Genomic DNA, 23,463 nt, shown 5'->3' with positions numbered 1-23,463 from the left:
TGTTAAAACCTGCAGAAAAATTTGTGTCCTGTGTATTCCCCTTCATGCACATGTTCCACGTGTGCCGTCATGTTTCTGGGCCTATTGTAGACAATGCTATTTAAGAAATTCAGACATGGCATTTTTGCAACTCAGACTTGATGGATTTGCTTCTGCCATTTCGCACAAAGTACCAAGCCCTTTTTTTTTTTCCTGCACAAACCGAGTACAGTTTTTCTAAAAAAAGACACTCATGGCTGGTACTTATTTGTAGTTAAATTAGAAAGTTGACTGTGTAAAAGTGTGTGTAACAAACAATGATCAATGTAACCTGAAGGCTCAAAACTGACCATATGGAACAGGGAATGTTGGCAAGGGACTGGGACCATCTACTGCTTCTCCCAAGTGCTCTGTGACCAGCTGCAGGAGGGACTGCTCTGATCTGCAAACTGCATCTCAGCAGTTGGGCTGGTTCTTAGCAATGAGCATCTTCCATGTGCAGATTTAAGAATTTTCTATATCAACCTCCACCATCAGTCACAAGTTCCCACTACAGATAAGGGCATGTAGTCGTGGGAAGCAGGACTTTGACATAGGCTGGAGGTTTGAGGGCAAGAACAAGTGGGAATTGTACATCAGAGGCTTCCATCTAACCACTGGTATCTAGCAAGACAAAGGGGCAACACATCCAAGTTCCTCTCTTTTCAAAAGTCCCTTAGAACTTTATCATATGACTCTTCTTCTCCAGAAAAGCAAGAAAAAAAAAAAATCAAATGTTAAAAATGAGACTAGGAGAAGCAGAAAGATATCTTAAGTAAAACAGTCAGAATAAGACTGTCGCGCAAATCATTGTAGAGGTTCCTCACTGCTGCTGTCTCTAAAAGCATTTGCAATTATGCTGTCTTTTCTACTGGGATGTCAGTCAGAGATAAAAAAAAAAAAAAAAAAGATTTCTGCCAAATGGCCTTCAAGTGTTACAGCAGCAGTGATGCTCACAGAGAGGTTCAAAACAGTGGTCTCGCTCTGAAGCCAGTTGTCATGCACAAACAGATGCTACACCAACACTTGCATGAACGTAACCCTGGACTACTCTGGTGACTCTTGGAAGTTCAGGAGTAACTTGCAGTGAAGAACTGACCGTTATGATGGTCAACCAAAAGTACAGTGTGAAGTGTGCATGGAAGGAGACAGAGAAAGTAGTTACAAACGAGCACAGCCAGGACATGTGGCAGATATGTAGAAACAGTTGGAAAAAGTAAGTATGTGCACAACTGAGGACCCCAAACGAAGTAAAATATCCAACAAGTTCAACAACTAACACAGGAATGGAAATAAACCCTGTGGACTAAGGGCTCAAGCCAGCACAGAGATCTAAATTATCAACTTGCATGTAAGGACTATCTTGGTTAAAACCATACACCAAATCACATAATGGACACAAAGGTGAATGGAAAGAAGATTAAACAGGAGAACTAGACTCAGTGAGAGGATTGTGAGGAACTCTGTTACTGAAACAGTGCTCCTAACTCTTTTATACTTGAGGAAAAAAAAACAAACTTAAAGCCCATTTCCTGACACTATAGGGCTAAAAAGTCAACACTACATTTCATAGTAGTTAACATGCAACAGGATTGCTGTTCTGACTTGTCCACATAGAGCAAATACGGATTGGGAAGGAGGTAGATTTCTTTCTGCTAAACCTAGAACAAGAAGCACGAGGGAGAAGGATTATTCCTGTCTGTGACCCTGGGGAATGCACAGAGCTGCAAGAGCCTCTTGCCCTCAGCAGACTTGCTGGCCACTCGCAGCTTGGTATTTTTATTCAGTCATTGACTGTAGAAACCTTTTCTGTGTTCTTTAAAGATCAGATTTTATAATTAGCCAGAAAGGTCTTACAGAGGGGATGCAAGGATGCAATGTCCCACCATAAGAATTATTGGTCTTTAGCACCAGTCAACAAGCTGCTTTCTAGAAAAGACAACGCGGTCGAGCCCTTACCCGTGTGGACATCCCGCCCAGAGCCACCCCGGCACAGGAGCACCCGAGCCCACCTGGGACTGCCCTCCATCCAACACCTGGGGCACCTGGACAGCGAGCACAGGGGTGTCCTGCCCACCTTCTCTGGAGCCTCTGAGCTGCAACCTCAAAGCAAACAAATTTGAGAAGAAAATGCATTAACTAGGCATTCACCCAGCCCAGCTCAGGGCTTTTAAACTAGAGGTCTCAATCAGCCCTATCACCTCCCAGCTCCTCCTGGATACAATTAGGCAGCCCCTGCCCCAGCCATGGAGCGGCTGCTGCCCCCGAGCGCCTGGCAGGGGCTGCCATCCCTCCTGCCCCGGGAGCCTCCGCGTGCCCGGCCGGCAGCGCTCCCACCGCCACCCCTGCAGCCCCTGCAGCCCCACACACCTGCTCCAGGGAAGCCCTGGGAGGGGAGGTGCTGCCTCCACTCCCTTTAAAGAGTTCAGGCAACAAATGAGCCTGGGCAATTGGCTCCCTAGTCCTCTGACCTTCCCTGAAACATTCCCTGTGTGCCACATTGAACCTCAGAGCATTTTGAAAGAAGCACGCGCTTCTTAAACCCAGCTGATTTTTTTGCTCAGGAAACTTCCAAAAGCATCACTAGTGAATCCACAGGAGTTTTGCAATGCTCGGGTACAGGTGACTGCGAGTATCAGCAAATAAGCCTGCATATGAGAAGTCAGGGTGGGAAGCAGGCTTCTACCTGAAGCCCTCCCCACCAGGCACCTGAAAAATAAATAAACCCCCCAAGTCGTTGTGCTCTACCCAAGGGCTGGGTTGTGCAAGCGCCTGCGCCAGCCGCCACGGCGGCTTCGAGCAGAGCCGGGTCTGCGTAAGCATTTGCAGAATCTGACCCCTCCGCTCAGTTATCTAGACTGCACCTATTTGTGCCTTGCATTGCAAACTCCTTAGCCAGGGACAGGGTCTGGAAGTTTATTGTCAGCTGCAACGTTTTCGATCTCCATTTATGGCATTAAATCTAATTTTTCATGCCAAGCATGGCATTACCCTTACAATGACATCTATTAGAGACAGTTTCCCCTCAAGACTGTGATCTGACCAACAACCAGCCTGTGCTGTTCTTTTTTTTAAATTTTATGGCAAAACCATTTTCATATTACCCTTCCACTTCCTTAATTTCAAACACTTTGGTTGAAAAATAACAATACTGGCACTGAATTATGGAAATCCCCTGACATTATACTGCCTGTACTTTAGATGCTGACATCCTGTCTTCCTTGAGCATTTAAAAGAAAACTGGGAGCAGAAAGCAAAGCAATGCAGCACACATGCAGGCCAGTCCCCACGAGGTATCATTTCTGCAGAGCAGGAGCAGTTTGTGCGGTGCCAGCAGCAGCGCCCGCCAGGCGCCCAGCCCTGCCCCGCTCCGGGGACCGCAGCAGGGCGCAGCATGGGGCAGCTCTTCTGGAAAGAGGTCTGCAACTTCCCCTGAAATGCAGCGTCCTGCGTGCCACAAAGGACAGCTGCTACCTTCTCACTTACAAAAACGTGACCCCCGCCAGCCAGTCTCCAACCCCAGCGCTGCCAGACACCCTCCCAGCCACCACTTCTGATGGGCAAAGCCATCGAACTGACGCGGCCTCCCCACCGCCTCCAAGCGGGGGGTGCTCCGCTCTTGCTCCAAGGTTTAGGGTGGGCTTTTTGCTTCCTACTTTTTTTTCCATGGGGCTGCAGCTCGAGCCATTCCAGAAGTAGCCAAGTCTGGGCTTAGCCAGGGTCGATGAATGTTCTGAATAGCATCAGAGCAGACGCGCATGGAAACTTGCTTGGACTCACTTAGACTCTCCCCTCTTTGTCCAACCCCTTAATGGGTGGGGAACATCCCAAGCCTTTGGCATGTGGTACTAGATGGTCTGAGTATTAGCCAGAGAACTACTGCTGAAACTGCCCAGCTGGCATTATGAAGTTCATGCTTCATCTCATGGGAACCTCTCAGAATAGGGAAGGGAAAGGGAGACTTGGTTTGCTTATTACAAGGGAGGAGAGGAACTGAGGTGCGTAACCAAGTCCCCTGCGTCTCTGGGAGCAAAGCTGGTTTTTCGGGTTGTGGCCAGGACTTCTGTTCTAGCAGGGAAGAACCATCGTGTGGCCTGCAGAAAGTCATCAGAACATCTGGAAAACGTTGGGCATAGCAAGGCTGAGGTGAAGATGCCAGATGGGACTGGAAACCATCATTTACTACTTATAAAAGGATTTTGAGATGCTTGGGTGGAAAGGATCCCTTTTCTAGAAAGGCAAATATTCCAGTTGCATATGCCAGTGATTGCTGTTCCAGGGGGACTCTTACAGAGTATTTTCCTTCCATGGCTGTCCTGTGTTGTTAGTTACACCTCTGCACAGCTTTTAAATAACAGATTGATTTCCACTACTGCAGCACTATTAAGCATAATGTTTTTCTCTGCATTTGGGTCCTCTTACCGGACGCTGAATTGTAGTACAGCACTCAGCTTGAAATCCTCTCGCAGCAATCGTACGGTGAAATACTGGACAAAGAGTGGCTACTACTGTCATTTACTAGTCATAAATTACTAATGGAAATTCAACCATGCCCTTAAACAGGTGCAGATGAGAGGTACAGGAAGATTAAATAATTTTTCCAAAATCCTACAGCATAGGCAAAGTCTTATACTCAGTTCTGATTTAGCCACCAAAATAGGGATTGTCGGACTGAAGATACTGGCTTACAGCACTTTGGCCCTCCTTTGGATCACTTTTCCTTCACTCAACAGCTGAGTAACATCCCTATTGCAATCACTCCCATCGCTTAAAAATGGCCAGAAACGGGGAGATCCAGCCCTGCTGGGACTCTCCAGCTTCCTGCAAGCCCTGCGTGGGGCAGCACTCGAGACGATCCCTGCACGGGGCCAGCAGCCTCGCGCACCTCTGCGCCTTGCATGGATGTGCCCAAGCACACACATTACGCTGCGCTTTTCGGAGCTCACTTCAGAGCGCTGCCAGTTGTAAACAGCAGAGTCAGGTTTGCTGCCAATGCATTTTTCACCTAGAGCAAACGGAAGTGTTTTTCCAAGAATTTCCAAGATGGTTGCGTCATGCTGCATGCTGGCACGGTACCACGCAAGGCAAGGAAGGAAGAGAAGATGCAAGCAGCTACTCTGCACATCTTCAAAGAGGGCAGACCCATCATTACTTTCAAATTATCTTGAGGCACCTCCCAGGAGGAGGCCGGCGGTACCGAACAGACCTTCCAAATAAACCCAGCGCTCAGTGCATGGGAATACAGTCTCATTAATGCTTTCATTGTTGGGGCAAGGATGAATAATTTTTATAGCTGGCATGTCTCAATTTTCATTACAGTTTTGAAAACCTTGTCTGATAAAGTACCGTAGAAGCAAAGAAACAAAACCTTTCTGAAGGGCTGGAGCACAATCTTCTCCATTCTCCTTCTCCCCATTTCTCCTGTCGTTTTGTGTAATATTATATTGTTAGTCCTTTGGCAACAGCACCATTTGGAAGGTTTTTTAGAATTCTAAGTATAATGGTAGAATTTACAGGCCCCTGCTAAGGTCAGGGTCCCATTATGCAAACATTTAAATATGATGAGCATTTATAAGATAAATACACAAGACAAACCAAGGACATTGTTTTCTCCGTATTTTAAAGATGAAGAAAATGTAAGACAAGTTGTTTAACTCCCTTTGTGACTAGGGTATGGAAAATTTAGATCAGTGATAGAAAGTGAACCTAGAGTTCCCAATACCACAAGCTCATCCCAAAGAATTAAAGGCAGGCATACGCTCAACCACTACACCAACTCGTAACAGTAACTTCTTATAACCATGTTTTTAGGGTAAAATATTTTTCAAGTCACAAGTTACATTACATTTAAAACAGTCTTAGCCAAACAGCTATCTGCTGACATCTTAAAAATTGCAAGACAACTATCAGTCTCATGCCAAAGTTCCTTTTATTTAGTATTTCGGCACTTCAGTCCCAGCTATGTGCACTTCTTAGATACACTTATATTTTAGTGCATTCCCTGCCATATACAATTTTGGTAGATACTATTCCTGCTCAGAAGGACTGCCACAATTTTACTTAAAAACTGGGCATGATCCTGTCATTAATACCATATTATCAAAGAGCATTTGAGCCACCTAGAAAATGAACAAGGAGCCTTTTTCAAGGACTCTGAAGTTTGATGCCAGAAGTTCCACATGGGCATTCAGGATACTGTCCAAGGGTGAGCAGAAACTAACAACAACAAAGCACACCCCTTCCTGGGGGGGAGAAACTGCTTAAATAAAAGTTTAAGTTTCACTTTACCCTGCATAATTTCAATTTTTTTAAGGAGTTCTCATTTTTAAAAAAATACTAGTCTTCTGTTGTACGTGTTTGCTAGAGAAGCTTTAAGGAAAGCCAAATCCTACCCTGGGGAAGTCACTGCTTTATCATTACATCGAATCCCGGGGGAAACCAACCTTTGCATCAGGGACAGAGAGGGGATGTTTTCTTTCAGCTTTAGTTCAATAACCAGTTCTTTCAGACTGAAGAAACCAATTGAGATGTGGAGTTGGGAGGCAGCGCAGGAAAGCTTATTTCCCGCTTTTAGGCTCCAAATAAAAAGTAGGTGCTAAAGACTAATATCTCCTGGTGCAAGCAGACAGAGCAAAGGAGGTGACGAACACGATCAGTTCCCTTTCCACGGGGAACATTTCCTTTGCTTTGCATTTGAAACAGAGCACAGGAAGAATCACACAGTTGGTTAGGCTGGAAGGGACCTTAGGATGACAGCAGAAAGTGTTTTGATAAGAACATATTTTCCAAATATTATTTTTATTTAACACTTTAAAATACTGAGGTTTAGCACTTGATTGGTTTTAATGATATATAAAAAGTTGCTTGATACTTCCCTCAGAAACAGGAACAGTAAATTACTTTTTACTTGTGATTTGCATATTAAATCATAGCTTGAATGTGCTAAACCCTGCCCTCCTGCTTAACCAAAAAGAGTGGCAAATTTACTTTAAAGTTATTTTTAGTTGCACATCAACATGTTCTAATAGGTACAAATCAGTGAGATCCAGTCTTTCCACCGGAGAGTAACTACCATGTATGCAAACAAGCAAGCCTTAAAATAAGGTTTCTTGTTGACTGATTTAAATTCTCAGTTAAAATTACTTTTGCATTTCATGCATCGCAAAACAAGTTACTCTTTTCTGTTCTTTACTGGACAAGAGAAGATAAAAACTCCAAATTGTCAAACTGGCTGGTGCCGTGTACCCCTGTCACTTTAAACAAGTCCATGAGTGACCTGCACCAGCATGGCATGAAGAACATAGGAAGGGTGTTAACCGTATGAGGCCTCTTCCCCACTCCATCTCTTTTAAGCCCCATTGCAAACCACTGATCTCAAGGCAATTTTATCTTGCATAGTTTGGTTCGCTGGGGGAAGGGAGCGGATAGGACAAACCGATACTTTATTGAAGCTCCCCCCTCTTCCTTTGCCCGAGAGACCCAGGGGCAGGTAACGCCGCAGGCCGGCGAGCTGCAGCGCGGGGGCTCCTACCGCCCCGGGAGCCCCAGGAGGACAACACAGCGCCCAAAGCCCGGAGAGCAGACGTGAGTTGTCCGTAGTTCTTATATGGATCTCTCAGAGCATCTTACAGAAGAGGCGAGACGCGGGTCCTGCTCTCAGGCCGTTTGTGTCACCATCGTAACGGGACGACAGTTTGAGCGGCGCTGCCCGCGCTTCGCGAGGAGCCTTCCTGCCGGCCTGGCTGCCGCCGGCCTGCACGGCTGCCGGGGAGCTGGACACGTCCGTCCTGCCCTCGCCAGCAAGAGAGCCCGCGCTGAGGAAGACCCCTTGCCATTCCCAGCAAGAGGCCGACGTGTGCCTGGGTTTTGGGTTTAACAGATCGCTCTCCGGCCCCTGCACAGCCGGCCGCGCGCGGAGCAGAAGGCGGCAGCGCGCGCAGAGCCGGCGCGGGCGGGATCCCCAGCCCTTCCCAGGTAGGGGCAGCAGCCCGGCTGAGGCCGGGTGACTGCCAGGATCACCCGCCGCCCTTCCCTGCGCAAACAAGACAGGCTCTAGGAAGGCACGAGAGCCGTCATTTCAATAATGCAAAACCCTGTTGCTTCCACTCCAGAACAGCTGACTTGAAGTGCACGCTAGGCTGTGCTTATTAACAAAATGAGAAATCTGATATATAGAAAGAAAACACTATGTGAGGATTAATCCTGGATTGTAGTTTGTGGCCAGCACTGGGCCCTCATCCAAACACAGATGAAAAAGAACAAAAATTTTTCCCACCTGTCACTTAGAGCAGGTACAACTACTGCAGGGCTCCAGTCTCTCTCACAGCTATTGTAGCAATCGCTTTTAGATCAGCTTAAAATGCAGGATTGACCTCACTCTTTCATTTCTTCCTTGTTCTGTGGGAGCCAGCACTGGAGGGTGAATTTTCTTTCCAGGAATTACAAACAAGAAGTGTGAGTAACTTGCAAGTTTGGACAGAGAGCTTCTGATACACGTGTGCTTCATGGGGAAGGGAAAAAAAAAAAAAAAAAAGAGAGAGAAAAAAAGCTTCAAATTGGCATCATCCTGGTGTAAGCTGGCGGTGCCAGATGAACAAGGAAATGCAACTTGCAGGAATATGTTTTACATCGTTTCTGCTGCTCTCGAGAGGAGCAAACATACTGTCACAGCTGATGGAAAAAAGAAATGCAAACAAGCCAGCCCGGCCGTATTGCCAGTGAGCAACACACGCAGCGGGCTGGAATCCCTGCCGCAGCGCGCTGCTCTCGCTCCCGATACTACGGCGAGATAAAAACTAATTTAAGCAGCCTGCGTGGCACGATCACTTGTATTCAATCCACACCAAACCACAGGAGAAGTCAGAGGTATTCTGTAAAAAATATTCTGCTCATGGCTGGCTCGAGTCTCTGCGAGCCAGCCCGCAGCGGAGCCCTGTTAGTTCTCCCCCAAGCCCAGCAGCGCAGGCACGTCCGCTGCTGCCGAAACGGTCCCGCTTCCCGGCCGCTTTGCCTGCCGCAGTAGAGCCACCCAACGGGGACGTCGCCAACGCGACTCCGGTTTATGCCACCCCAGGACCACACTGGCTGCTCTACTGAAATGCCACTTTGTGGCCACAGCCTTTCACTGATGCTGTCAGAAACAGCGATTTGTTCCTACAGTTTATCAGGTTTAGTTAGGGGACTGGAAGTTTGGCTCTCTTTAGAGGAAACAGGACAACCTGGCCATACCGACGCCTCTTACCTATCGAGCTACAGTACATTCATCACACGTACGCATACGGATGGAGGAGAGGGTTAAACACTGTAATCAGCACAAACAGCACGCCTGATATTAAGGCAAATGCGCCTCAGTTTGCAAACATTATCCTATTTCTCCGCATCTATCATCAAAGAGGGGAATTGGAGCTCAAGAACCAACCGCATATTGTTTTCTACCCAAGGTCAAAGGAACGCACAGCGTACAGTACATACTTGATGGATCTTAATTACTGTGAGCTGTAAAGATGCTAGATAGAAAAGAACTCGTATTGCAGCAGCCACTATTCACAACTTGAAATTTCATGTTGCAACCACCAGTTTGGGGCAGCACTGGCTCTTCTGTGGAGTTTCAATCCATTATGTAGCCGCCCTGATTCACATTAGGTTGCATTCCACTTGTGTTAAGCAACTAATAGCGATAAATTGGACACGTACCCTCCTCGAATAAGGCCTCTAACGTCCTCTTTCTCTCTCCCCCCACCCCTTGTCACACATTGGCTTCTGCCAAACAATTCAGCACTGACACTGCGCGGCACCACGTGATACCAAGTGCTTCAAGCATCTTGCAATACTTATTACTATCTACACATCCCTAAGTCATTCTGCCAAGCACCGTATGTGAATACTAACATGAGCCGCTTATGCATTAAAGATTTAGCGCTTTCCCCAGATCCTTGGGAGAAGCCTGTCCCCCAAACACCAAAAAACCATCCCTTTTGGAGACAGGCACTCATGTGCATTTCACATAGATTAGGAGGGATGACATAAGGAGAAAACTGCTCCGTCCTCACCATTCTGCCGTCTCTCATGCTCGCGCTCCCCGACCGGCAACGCGGTTTAGACGCGGAGGAGCCCGGCGTTTACGCACCCTTCCCATGCCCACGTTGGAATGGAAAGTAACACATGGAAGAGGTGCCTCCTCCTCAGTGCTGATCTCCACAGCTAAACTGATATGGCAGTGGCAGGTGGCAAGTTTGAAGGGCCTCCTCCCCTCTTTTTTTTTTTTAATAAATATAACAAAGGGCACACGGATTGACCTAATGGGTCAACCATCAAAAGTTAAACTGATTTAAATAATTAGACCTAGAATGTCAGGCACCACTGCAAATAATTGCTCCTAATGCTTTTAGGATTAGATTGCTAATGAAAAGGAGCAAAAAGGAGGCCACTTGCAGTTGTGGAAATAAGTCAATTTTCCTTCCATATGTCATTTTCTCCGCGTAGATTTGCTCTGAAATCCTAAGGAGCCGTTCACAGCTTTCTCTCTGGAGCTGCAGCAGAACATACAATAGTTCTGAGTTGTAAAAAGCAGTAATAAGTCATCATGAAATACTAGTTGTTTATACACTGTATTTATCAAGCATAACAAACATCTGCTTATGGCTCCGACATTTTCCAATGAAAGTGACTCTCGCATATTGTTCCCCCGTCAGCCTGTGGCAGAGCGAGAGCCGTAAGCAGCGCTCCGCAATCAATTTAAGCCCCTTTGGGTCCAGGGACAGTCTCTCAGGGAAAGGCAGCGCCGCTGCCCTCCCCGCCGGTGCCCGGCAGCCGCTCGGGTTCCGCGGGGGTTGGCGGCGAGGCCCCCGCGGCCGCGCACATCCCGCCGGGCAAAGTTTGCGGCCGCGGCCCCGCTGCTGGCGGCCCCTGATAAAGGCGCGGGCCGGAGCGCGGCGCTGCGCGCCCCGCGGGGCGCTCCGGGCCCGGGCCGCGCCCCACAAAGGGGCCCGCGGGGCTGCGCGGCCGCGTACACGAGCCCACCCCCGCTCCGCTGGTTTTATCCCCTTTCCTTTAAAGCCACCAAGCCCCCTCCCCGCCCAGCGCTGCGGCCGCAGCTCCGCGCACCCGCTCGCACGGGACCGGCAGTGCGGCCCCGCACGGACATTTCTCTTTCTTATCCCTCCGAAAGCGGCCGCGGCGCGAGCGGCTGCGCGGAGCCTCCGCGGCGCGGCCGGGGGCAGCGCGCGTTTCCTGCGGGCCACAAAGCGGGGCGGGCGCGGGGCGCTGCGCGTCCCTGCGCCCCGGCCGCGGCCGTAACAAAAGCCGGGGAGCCGCGAGGGGCGGCGGGGCCGGCGGCGCCGTCCGGGGCGAGCCCGAGGGGCGGCCGGCGCGGGGGGAGCCGGGCCAAAAGTTCACGGCGGAGCCGGGGGTGCCGCCCGCCCCGCGCCGGGCCACCGGGGAGGGGGCACCGAGGAGCCGGGAGCCCCTTCCCTGCCCTCTCCTCCACAATGCGGCCGGATCCCCTCCACGAACACGCCCCCCGCCCGGCACCCCGCTCCTCCGCTCCCTCCTCCGGGGGGAATATAGGAAAAGAAAAAAAAAGGGGGAAAAACGAGAGCTCCCCGGCGGGGGGGAGCGCGGATGGGCACGGGCTGCGGCGGCCCCGCGCCGGACGGACCCGGCGGCGGCAGCTGCGCCCCCGCCCCGAGCCCCGCGGGGAAGGGGCAGCGCGCACGGACACACACACACACACACACACACATACATGCACGCCCGTCTATGCACACACGCAGATGCAACCGCGCATACATGCACGCGGACACGGACACGCGGACACACGCACACAAACGGCACGGGAGGAGGGGGAAAGTTTGCGGGCGCTCCGACATTCCCCCCACCCCCAGCGGGGCAGCGCCCGCGGAGCGGGCACGGGGGAAGGGGCAGAGGCGACAGGAAAAAAAATATCAATCCTACACAGACATGGACATTTGTTTTCCTTTACCGAAGCGCAACTACCGCTGATGTCGGGCGCGGGGGCTGCAAGGCTGCGAGCGAGGGGACCCCCGTGCCACCCCGGCGACCCTCCCGCGGGCGCCCGTGCGGATGGGCAAATAAACAGGGCTGCGGATAAAGAGCGGGGAGCGGCGCTGGCTGCGCGCGGAGCCCGCCCGGCCGCGCCGCGTTACCTTCTTATTGCATCGGGAGCAGCGGCTTTTCTTCCCCTTGCCCTCGCCGCCTCCTCCTCCTCCTCTCCCGTGCTCTCGGTTTATACCAGCCTGTTCCTCATCTCACAGCCTTCCTCCCAGCGCCATCTTGCAAGCTTGTGACGTTGGGAGCCGCTCACCCCTGACCCACATTTGAATAGAAGCCAAAACGAAAAAAAAAAAAAAAAAAAAAGAGGAGAGAGGCGAGCGAGGGAGCGCGGCGAGGGCGAGCGGCGAGCGCGGCACGCGGAGCGGCGGCGAGGGGCGGCCCGGGGGCGGCAGCATCGGCGCCCGCTGCGCGGCAGCGCCCGCAGCGCTCGGCGATTTCCTGCCCGTGCGCGGAGCGCCGCGGCGGGGGCTGCGCGAGGGGCCGCGGCCGCCCCCGCGCTGCCCCGGCCGCCGCCCCCCGCCGCCGCCCCGGCCGCGGGCAGCGCGGGGAGGGCCCCGGCCGCGGCGGCGGCGCGCGGGGGGCGCGGGGCTCCCGCACACGCGGAGCGCGTCCCGCGCGCAGCGCTCCCGAGCTCCGCGCTGCCGCCGGGGCTCGCGGGGCGCCGCGCAGCAGCCGGGCGCAGGTGAAGACGCGGCCCTGGCACCGCTGGCTCCACTGAAACCTACATTTTTTAAATCCTTTCTTTCCTTTTTTTTTTTTTTCGTCCTTACCTATTGGAAGTTTATCAAGGGAAAAATTCACTCGTGTTTTGCATCCCTGCTCCTGCAAAGACTTTCATGCATGCTTAACTCTAAGCACATCAGTAATCACGCTGAACAAGCTGGGGCTATTCAGACGCTTACGCTAAGCGTGTGAGAAAAGTTTGCAAGCCCAAGCTGCTGCTCTGTATAAACGAGCTGATATAATCTTAATATTACTGACCGCTGCCACAACGTGCAGCTGGGCAGAAATCTGAATAATGCCCATGTAGCACTTAATCCTTTCAGTGTTTTAAAGACGGTAGCTGATGAATCTGCAATAACAGCAGCAATGCATATAAACACTGTGCTGTAATTGCACACCAAAGTTCCTCCAGGAGGCCATGCGGGAATCACTGCTTTGGGTGCAAGTGCGAGGTGACATTTTCTACTGTGCCCTCGCAGCCACCCATACCCCAAACCCTCTGTAGTTGCAGTGAGGTGATTCATTAGTGAAGCAGAGCTTCTCATTTAGTGCATCCCTACGAATTCCCTGTTCCCTCAGCCCGGCCGCTCTCCAGCCGCTTCCTGTGCAGGGCTCAGCAGTTGCATCGTCGATAGCCGTGTCCCCGCGCCGCCTGCAACCTCCGCATCTGATAATAAAGGTACTTTCTATCTGCTCATCCAGGGTTCAAAGTTTTTATTGGAGATGGTTTCTTCAGTCCTACCAAAGCAGCTTCAATAGCAAATAAAGATAAGGGAGATCACAACAGCCCTGTCGGGAAGGACTGCGCTGGTGGGCAGCTCACAGCACGCTCCATAAAAGCAGCACACTCGAGCCGTGGGGAGAACAGCAAACCCGAGTGTCAGCACAAGACCCGGGGAAGCAGATAAGGATCAGCTCAAGACTCTGCCCCCACCGGGAAAGTTAATTTAAGATTGGAGGTGATGTGCCTGGCTGTATTTTAAAGCTAAGTGGCCTTGCAAATAGCCAGGGAGGGAGGTAGCCATTTGCTTCATGCTGTGCCAGAGGGATTGGTAGGCAAATACACAGAAGTTGCTGTGCTAGGTTATCTAAGCAGGGAAGAAATGCATCCTGGGGGTATTTCAGCCGGGTTAAACAGTGGGATTTATAAAACTCTGCCTTTTTTTTTTTTTTTTTGAGTCCTTGTGTGGCATTTCAAGACCGCTGGGCTGCCCCCAATCTTCTCACCTTCTGCTGGAGCTTCTCACTTCAGAAACAGCATCAGCAGAAGTGCCTGGGTGCCTCTGCCAGCTCCCAGGCCAACAGCCTAGTTCAAACCCCCTTTCATGATGCCCTTACCGAGAGGTGCCAGGCTCTGCGCAGGAATGGCTCGAGGCACGAGCATCTTGTTCCGTCTGCTACGCAGCTGATGATAGCTTTTGTTAGTGAAGGGAATTAAGGAAGTTGGGAAGAAGAGGAGAAATTTCTTAAAACGCCACTAAGGAGACTTGTCAGTACTGGTGTGCAAAACCAAACCAAACCAAAAAAAACCCTTTACTTTTATTTGAATCCTCTCTAGACTTGTGGACGATCGGTTCCAAAGATCGCCCAGGATCTAAGGATATGGAGAAACAGACATCCCAGCGGAGAGCGGACAAAATAGGACAGAAAGGAGGTGGTGTCTGGCACCTAGAAATGGTGTGGTAGGAAGCAACACTGCATTCAACTTCATATATGCGTGATAATTATAAGGTTGAAGAAGAATTAATGAGAAAGCTAGACCTGGCACTGTCACTGAAACCGTGGACATCTGTGGAGAATCTGATGAGCCAGGTAGAAGTGTGACCACACCTACCAGGAAAACATCTCCAGGCATGCGAGGAGATACCATGATACCTACAATGTCTCCAAGCAACCACAGCGGGAGCCTGCCATCCGGCCGAGGGTGAGTCTGAGAAACGGCAGCCGCAGCGGGCGGAACGGGCGCCCGTCGAGGGGCAAGGCAGGGTATTGCCCAGCGCAGAGCAGCACTGTCTGCCAGCCTGGAAAGCAGCGCTGGCTTTTCGTTCAGATTCTGTAGCGTATTTTGGGCTATTGGAAACTGTGGAAAAGGAGAGAGTTCTATATCCACACAGATGCTTGATGCTTAACTTTGCCTTCTGGGTTTGGTTGATTATTCTTACTTTTTTTAACATATATGTTGAAAAAAGCACGATCGTGACTACAGTAATGGGTTGTGTTGGGTGATCTCTGTTGAGCTGAAGGCTTCTACTTCCTCCTCAGTGTGTGGGTGAATCTGGTGACACTGGTTCCAAGGTGGCTACAGATTTTTACTCTAATATTGCACAAAGATTTGGGGGCAGAATCCACAGAACAAGCCATTTCATGCCATCCTTCTATATTATCCCTCAGTGTCTATTCATAAAGATCTCAGAAATGCTGCTTTAAGACAGAAAAGTTTAATCAATATTATCCCCTCAAAAGGCATTCAGAATCAAATCAGTGGCTGAAACCCATAGGAATTGGAGGGCTTCAATTTAAGTCATTTTCCACCAAACTCTGGATTCAAAAGCACCTCCAGTCCCTCGTAGCTGCGTTAAGAGCAAGTCTGTGTTCATTGTAAAGCAGGAAGAGGATGTGAGTTGGAGTTACAATCCCATGCTGTGGATGAGGAATGAAGTCACCTGAGCAATGAAAATGCCATTGCAGAAAGTAAATAGAATAAAGACCAAAGGGTGTCCGTGTGCCCTTGCAGCTCTTCAGTGCCACCTGCCTTCAGTCCCAAAGCTAGTGGATATCCAGTGCCATCTAGCAGGCAAAACAGTTGTTTACAGTGGAAAACTGATGGGTAAAACTGGGCAGAAAAGCTGAATCAAAAGAAAAAAAAAAAAAAAAAACACTGTGCCTTCATCATGAGGAACTAAGCAAATTATAGAAGGCAATAAAACTGACACTGAGTGTAGTCTGAAGGCAAAGTGAAGGCAAGGTGTCTGCTGCTCACCAAAAATAAAGTAGGGCTTAGGCCCAATAATAAAAATGTTGCTTACCTATTTTTTTAGTGCTTTTGAAAATCTTTGGTCACTTAACTGCAAATACTTATACGTTCAAATATGCTTTCCTCAGAAAAGCCCCTTCATAATTAGTGTGATTAATTAATTCTACCACTGCTTTCTGTGGTCTTTTGATCATCCCAACACATCTGCAGCTGGAGGACAGACCCAACGAACACTGCATTTTGACCTTTGCTTCCATTTCTCCATCTATTCCTATTGCTCCTAATTCAAAACCGGAGAGGACACAAACTCTACAATGAGCTTTCCCACAGGTTTATTCTAATGCAGCTGAAAGGCAAAATGCGTCTTTTAAGAAACACAAATGCAATCACAGGAAATTATAAATGAGAAAAATATTCTGAATCCTTAGTATCAAATACAAGCATAAAGGCCCCCAGTTCAGAGCTGTTATTTTGCTTCACATTTTAAGGTTTCTCTTCAAAATCATGAGATCTAAAACCCACCTAAAAAAAAAAAAAGAAGAAAAAGAAAGGTAACGTTTTGAAAATAAAAATCGGGCTGGAGGTTTAGTGCTTCTCCAAAGTATTCTGTACCTTCTGCTTCTGATGTATTCTTAGTGATAGAATGTATTAATTTCCTTGGAAAGGAAGAAGTAACAGCTTTTTTTTTTTGATACAAGCTGAAGTTTACTGCTAGACTTTTTGGCATAAGCAGGGCTGATGCAAGGGTTTTTGCAGCTCTAATCAGATAAAAACGTTGCTTCTGTTTTAATAATGTTTTTGATTTTGGTTGGCCCATGAATTTCATTGCTAGTATGTTCAATCCATACGTATCTGCAAAACATCTGTACTTAACTTTGTCTGCCCTATTAGTTAATAGAGTGTGTGCAATGGCATCATTTCAGAAGACTATGGGAGAGTAATAAGAAGTAAGCAGAACAACTGATGAACAAAATCACTGCCTATATGTGTTGAGAATTAAGTGAGATTCACCCAGAATAACTCTGAAAACAATCTCAAATGGAAATTAAACCAAAAAGGAAATGTTTCTTCAGCCATACAAATAAACAAGGAACAAGGAACAAGAGAAGAACTGGTGTTCCTGTGAAGTGTGGGGACAGGGAAAAGATTAAAAATACCTTTATTCTGACCCAAAATCTAAATGAAAGCTTAGCCTTTCGGAGAAGGAGTGGAGTTGAAGAAGGGAGTAAAACAGCAGGATTACTTGAAATTAGGACACGAAAATAGATATTATCACACCACAGTTGAAAGCAAATCCAAAAGGACTCAGGTTTTTCAGGCAAGGGAGACCCGAAAATTCCCAATACAGAATTCAAAGGAACAAGCACATGCAATCACAGCATTGACAGAAAGGACTTCTTAGAAACGTTGTTGAGTTGGAGGTGGTTCTTCTTTATAGTAGTAGACATAATACTTTAATTAAATAAAAGAGAGAGAGAGAGAATGTTTCTTTGTTGAGATAACTGATTTTCTAAGAAAGAGATAAAATGGTAGGTATAATCTATGCAGATTTTAATAAAGCATCTGATATGATGACACATGGGAAATTATTAATTAAGATGATGAAGATGGAGATTAGTACAAGAGATCAGAAACTGGCTACAAAAAAAGAGAACAGCAGTGATTGAAGTGATGAGTGTGATCCTAGGAGAAGCTCTGAAGCTCTTCTAGCAGCAACAGGAAGGCGCCGCTGCCCTGATACCAGGACCTGGTGGGACTTCATGTCTGATGCTGTGGAGGATCTAGTCACTCCTGTCAGAGGGAGTGAGTTCTGACCAAGACAGGCATTCAGTCTCTCAAGATGCCTCCAGTAAATATGAGAGATGCTGCCTTTCCCCCAGAGAGCTGTAAATTATAGCAGCTTTAAAGCCTCATGTTGATCCATGGGTACGAGAGGTGTGATATGCTGCTGGTGCTGGCTCGGATTTCCGAGGTGCCAAGAGTTCTTCCACTCTTAGGCTTTTGTTATTATAGATAGGAATGAGTTAACCATTAAATGTGTATGTATATACACAAGTATGCATATATATACACACAAGTATATATATACAAAGCTTTTAAAAATATGTATATAAGCTTATATATATAGTTTGGTCTTTTTGTGTTTGCATGTAAGTATATACACACACACATGCACACACTCACATGTTTATATATATGTATAAAATGTTTTAATTTCGTTGCTTGTTGGTTAGCCTAAAGATACTAAGTTATATTTTGGATTATCTGCAGTAACTCACAGAACCAACTAGTGCATGTTAAAATAACATATTTCTGAACATATATGGCTTTGACTTTCAATATATAGGTAACTTAGAAATCTTTTTTCTCTTCACAGTAGAAACAAATAATAGAAAAACAAATGCAGCTGTACACAAAAGCTTTTTGCTTTCTTTGTGTGTTTGCATCTTGAATGGAAGTGTGTACAGCGTGTGTGTGTAATTAATGTTGCAAGTGGAAGAATGAATTATTGTCAGATGGAGGTAAAGCATACAATATGGTCAAGTAAGCAGTTCCAATAATAGCTGTGCTTATAGAAGCAAAAATGTAATAGAGGGCAAACTCTACAGGTTGCCAAACCGGTGTCAACATGGAGCTTTGTTGCTGGTTGGTGACCAGGGGACAGCAGAGGGATCGGTTTTAGCTGAACTCTCGCATTCAGCACACATGATGAGGTTGCTTCTCAAGCAGTGGCACTTAAGCAGATGGCACAGGTAATTTTAGCCAGATGTAGTTGGTTGAGGTCCACCGAGAGGCCGCCTTTTCCTCCCTCCTCGCCTGGGTGTCTCCTCAGTGGGTTACATCCAGGTGGACACTTGCAGTGCTCTGGCATTGCTGGTGCTTGGCACGGGCACATCTGGCCTGGGTAAAATGTGCCTCTCCAGCTGGGAAAACCCTGAACTGTCTCAGAGCAACTGAGCTGTGCTAAGCTGGGGAAAACCACCGACAACACGGAGGCTCATTCCATTAAAAGTGGACACCAGAATATCAGGACATGCTGTAGCCCAGCTGAAGACTGTTCTTTAAAACCAAAAGACATGCAAAGATCCTTTTCATATATTATACAGTAGTCATTGCCTATAAGAGACAAAGAAAGTGTTATTTGTGTCTCTGTCAGCTATAGATGGATGAGGTTCATACATGTGTAGGTCTGAATTAACCGAGTAGCAGTGACCTCAGCATCAGTGTCGACACGGCTGGACACGCAGACACACGTGTCCCCTCAGCCGCGGTCCCTGCCACGGGCTGCCCCGGCCACCTTGGCACAAACAAGCGGGGCTGTTTGCAAACTGCCCAGTGTAAGGGACAGATAAAGACTGGCAAGGAAGAGCCCACGGGCAGGTCAGCAGCCCTGTGCGGTTAGTCATATCAAAGGTCACTGAATGCTAAAAAATAAATACATCCTAATGCCAACAGGGCACTGGTGAGCAGAGATAAACATGGCTCTACCACTAGAGAGACATTTTCTTGTCTGGCATGAAAGCAGACCGTATTTACTGTGATTTTTCAAACGCTAGCGGAAAGACAGGGGTGTGGAGCGTGTTCTGCTCCACACAGGCAGGGGATCTGCTTCAGAGAGCAACTGGTTGTCCCCGGCCATTCGCTGGGCACTTCTCCTGGAAGGTGGCTTTTGTGTCACCTGAGCTGAGGAGAACAGACACTCACCAGCCTCTGAGGCTTTCCGTTCATTTTTAATTTTTAAAAATGTTGGATTTTTCCTTCCTAAAAGTGTCTTTTTGTCTGAGGCGGACTTCACTGGTGCTGACATAAACTAGAAATAACTACAGCGAAGCTGCTGAAATTGTATGGGTGAGAGATGGAGGAGACTCCAGCCCGGTGTCGGACACTGCTGAGCAGGTTATGGGCACGGGCGGGCGGTTCAGATTCACCGGGGGTGATTAGTGCCGGTGGCAATGGGAAGCCTGGCTAGTCATTTGGCACCGTGTAATGTGAGGTGACTCGTCACAGGACAAAGAGCGAGGGACTGGGTTTATTTTCAGCAGCAGAGAGAAGATGGATTCTGAGTGTTTGGGGCAAAATGGTTTTATTGTTACGTGTGCCCGCACTATGGGCTGAGCGTCGCTTTCTCGGGATTTGGGGGAGGCAGTGCCGCTCGGGGGGTTGTACACGGGGATGCAGCTCCACTGAGTCCTTTCTCCTTCCTCTTTCTAATGCTTGGGGTCACTTTTCTCTTCTGTTCTGCTGCGGGTGCCGAGTCTGGCAACGTCCCCACGTTGTTTCAGCTCGAGGACTCCCGCGCATGGTGGAGCTGTTGGTGCTGCTCCATGGCCCCTGGGCCGGGGTGTCACTGCCAGCAGCTGCGGGACAGGATGGCACAGGGAACCACAGACACCCTCCACGGGGAACACCAGGCCAAAGAGCCCAGGGGCCGCCTTGCATGGCCCAGCTGGTGCTAACAGCTAAGGACTTCCCTAGCCGAACTCTAGGTTGAACCAGGGCCAAGTATCTTCCACCTTCATTTATCTGCTGATGACAAATAATCCATTGATTATCTATCCCCCAAATCTTGAGAAGTCGCGTGGTTAGGTACTCTCATTTATTTCTGGACTGTGTCTGCTTTAGGTTTCAAGCTCTTTCTCAGAACAGGATGCTAACAAAAGTGCTCACGATAACTCACTATGTCCTAAATTTAATGCTCACCCCATTGCTCGATGTGATGTTTGCAAACTGTGACAGGTTGCCAGGTAGTATTGTGCTTATCCCAAAAGTCCACTAAAGATCTCACTTGGTGTAGAGAGCAGAATGACCTCTGTCATCAACAGTATTGCCTGAGAAATATCTTTAGATTGTCAACAAAATGCAGCATTTAGTACATTACATTTTCAGTGGCATTACAAATACTTGCTAGAGAAGGATACAGAGCAGTAAATATCACACTCATAATTGTACAAATAGAGAAAAAAATAGGACAAATCTTTCTTCAAAGTGCTCATTCAAACAAGGAGCAAAGCAAATTTCTGGAGAAGCGAGACCAAGGATGTCTCCTGCAGAAAATCATTGCCCCTTCTTGCAAATCAAGTGACTCAGCAGCCCTGTCTCTTAGGGGCTGAACGAGGGGAGAGCTGGATTTTCAGAGGAGCTGGGAAGGATTAGCTGGCCACTTATGCAGCTCTGCGTCTTCTCCTGGAACCCTTAACAGCACATCTAGGGATGATCAGGATTTGCTTTGGAAACCGAGAGCTTGCCCAGAGGCTGAGAAACAAAGTGCCGTGCCGTGAGCCACAGCAGTCCGTGCCAGAAACTGGTTAGAGCACAGGCGTTTGTGCATCTCGCTCCTCGGCTCCGAGGAGCAACCCACGCCTCCATTAATCACGCAGGAGGCTCCGGAGTCGCGCAGCTTTCTGTGCACGCAGCGAATCCCCGCGGCCGCAGGGGAGACCCAGCCGGCCGCCAGCCCGGGGCACACGGGGCAGCTCCAGCTCTGCTGGCGGCCACCAACAGGGTCTCGTTTTAAGAAGGGTGTAGGACCCCCCGGTGCAGAAAAGGGTTTGCTCATCTTCCTTGTCTCTTCCTTAAGTGCACGCTAGCTATCATTCCATCTCTTATGAAACACTCGTCTCGGGATAAGATCATGAAGGAAGGTGCAACAAGACAATCCTGACAATTTCTAGACGCTGCAGATCTTCTTGGCACTTATCTCTGATTACAGTCCTGAATATGCAACAGAAACTACGTTTTCCCACTGCTCTCTAGCTGCTGCAGTTTCTTTGGTGTGTGTTTCCAGCCCCTGAAACTCCTGGCTCCTTAATGATCAAACTTATTCCAGAGTGTTGTTAACTGGTCAATTCTTTACCTTCCCTCCCAGCACAGAAGACTGTGTCCAGAAGCAGCTTATTGCAACTTTGCAGCTGTGGGGCTGCTGCAAAACTCTGTTTTTTGATCCTCCTGGTTCTCCCCAGGGCAGTTAGGTGAGTAGTTCCTGGGAGTTTGGGTAAGCCCGTCCCTGTCTCTCACGTGCCCCGCTCGGGGCTCTCGAGGCCCGTCACAGTGCAGCTGGCAGCACTGCCCCTCCACAGCAAGCTGCGCCCACGGAGGCGTTTTGTTTTCTCTCCATTTTGGAAATTGCTTTGCCAAAAAGAGCCAAGATCTGTTGGCTCTCAGAACATGTAACTGGGAGAGATAACAGGCGATAAAAGTCAGTAACAGGTAACAGAGAACAGATAACAGGTCTAGGTGATAAAACAAGGAATTTGCTGCTGTGACTGCATGGCGGCATTCGTACGGCCGCAGTGGTTTGCCTGGCTGTGCAACTAACGAAGTATAGCTGGTAGGGGACTCGAATGCTCCCACGTGGTAACAGCTTCTGTGGCCTTCTTAAAACTATAGTGAACATGTAAAGTTCATCCATTGCTTCCATTTATCTGCTAAAAAAAATACAAAGTGAATAATGGTATAAAATACTAAAGGAAGAAGAGAAAAGGTACTGTTTTTAAACAGGCAGGTACTCTACAAAAAATGCATGTATGTATGTGGGTGGTGTTTGCTGCTTTAAATAAGTGGCTCCATTTTGTTCTTAATTAAGAATTAAAGGGTTTATAGGCATGGGTCTTCAGTGGAGACCCCCAAGTGACTCTGAGAAGAGGGTAAACGGTTTGGGGTTTCTTTTGCTGGTTGAGTTGAAATTACTTACCACTTGATAGCATCTGCAGCAGCGTGAGGCATGGAATCAATTTTTCTTTTGTAAGAAGATGAAAAAGAAATAAAAAGGGAGTCAAAGAGTAAGCAGGCTGAATGGGCCATTAGCACCAAACTCTAAAGATGTAGAAGTCAAATAGGATAGAAAGGCCCCATAAATTTTTACAACTCCTTGGAGAAAAACACTGTGATTATTAAAACATGAAACCTTGCTTTTCTAAAATGCTTAAAAGATTAATATAGAAATGTCATACTGTGGCTGCTGGAGGGATTATCCTTAATGGGAATGTTAGAAGTTATTTTAATGTAAAGCAAACATAGCCACCGAAGAAAGATCAAAAGTGGAACAAATTCAAGGCTCTTAGTTTCAGGAAAATGAAGTTTGTCAAGAAACTATTTCTACTTTGCTAATTAGAATGAGCAAGTTCTCCATAAATACTGCATATAGATGACATAGAAAATGATGACCTCATCTAATTAGTCATTACCTAATCCAATCACTAGCACTAGTGCAAGTTTTTGGTCTTTTCCATGGAAAGCGTGGTTTCCTTTTTGGCTTGAGAAAAAGTCCATTTTTGCGAGTGTGCATTTTTGTAGGGTCATGTGTGCGTGTGTCCAAATAGTTTGGATGATAATCCACGGTCTGCAGGCAGGGTAAGGGCCCTCACATGACGCAGCGGGACAGCCTTGCTGAGCTGGAGGGCTGTTCGCTGCAAGAGCAGATTCCGCGGCTTTTTGCTCTCTCCTCGACCTGGCATTGCTGCCCGTTTATGTAAACTGACCACAGAGCAACACACCGCTCTGGCCTCCAAGCAAGCCTTTGAAGTTTAAATAAAAACCCCCGAGCTGTCCATTTAGAGGAAGAAATGTAATATTTTCACTGCTGCTCAGGATAGCACCTAATTTGCTGCTTTGGTCGTTGCTGATTCCAGCCCCCGATTCCGCCAGATCCCAGTTAGCAGCCTGCGACTCTCAATTCC

General features: G+C 48.3%; 1 protein-coding gene across 3 annotated transcripts in view; it reads right to left on the bottom strand.

Moving 5' to 3' along the window:
- HIC2 (HIC ZBTB transcriptional repressor 2) overlaps positions 1-12,387 on the bottom strand; it is a 67,614-nt gene extending 55,227 nt beyond the window's left edge. For all 3 annotated transcript variants that reach the window (XR_015913811.1, XM_088532334.1, XM_088532333.1), the window contains exon 1: positions 12,183-12,387. The gene's annotated coding sequence lies outside the window, so the exon portion shown is untranslated. The remainder of the gene's footprint in view (positions 1-12,182) is intronic.
- Between the last annotated feature and the right edge of the window lie 11,076 nt (positions 12,388-23,463).

This window comes from Tinamus guttatus, unplaced genomic scaffold, assembly GCF_059628265.1.
Source record: "Tinamus guttatus ecotype Peru unplaced genomic scaffold, ASM5962826v1 Tinamus_guttatus_pri_ptg000459l, whole genome shotgun sequence".
Lineage (NCBI taxonomy): Eukaryota > Metazoa > Chordata > Aves > Tinamiformes > Tinamidae > Tinamus > Tinamus guttatus.
The sequence above is the reverse complement of the archived record's forward strand: the minus strand, read 5'-3'. Positions and strand labels throughout refer to the sequence as shown.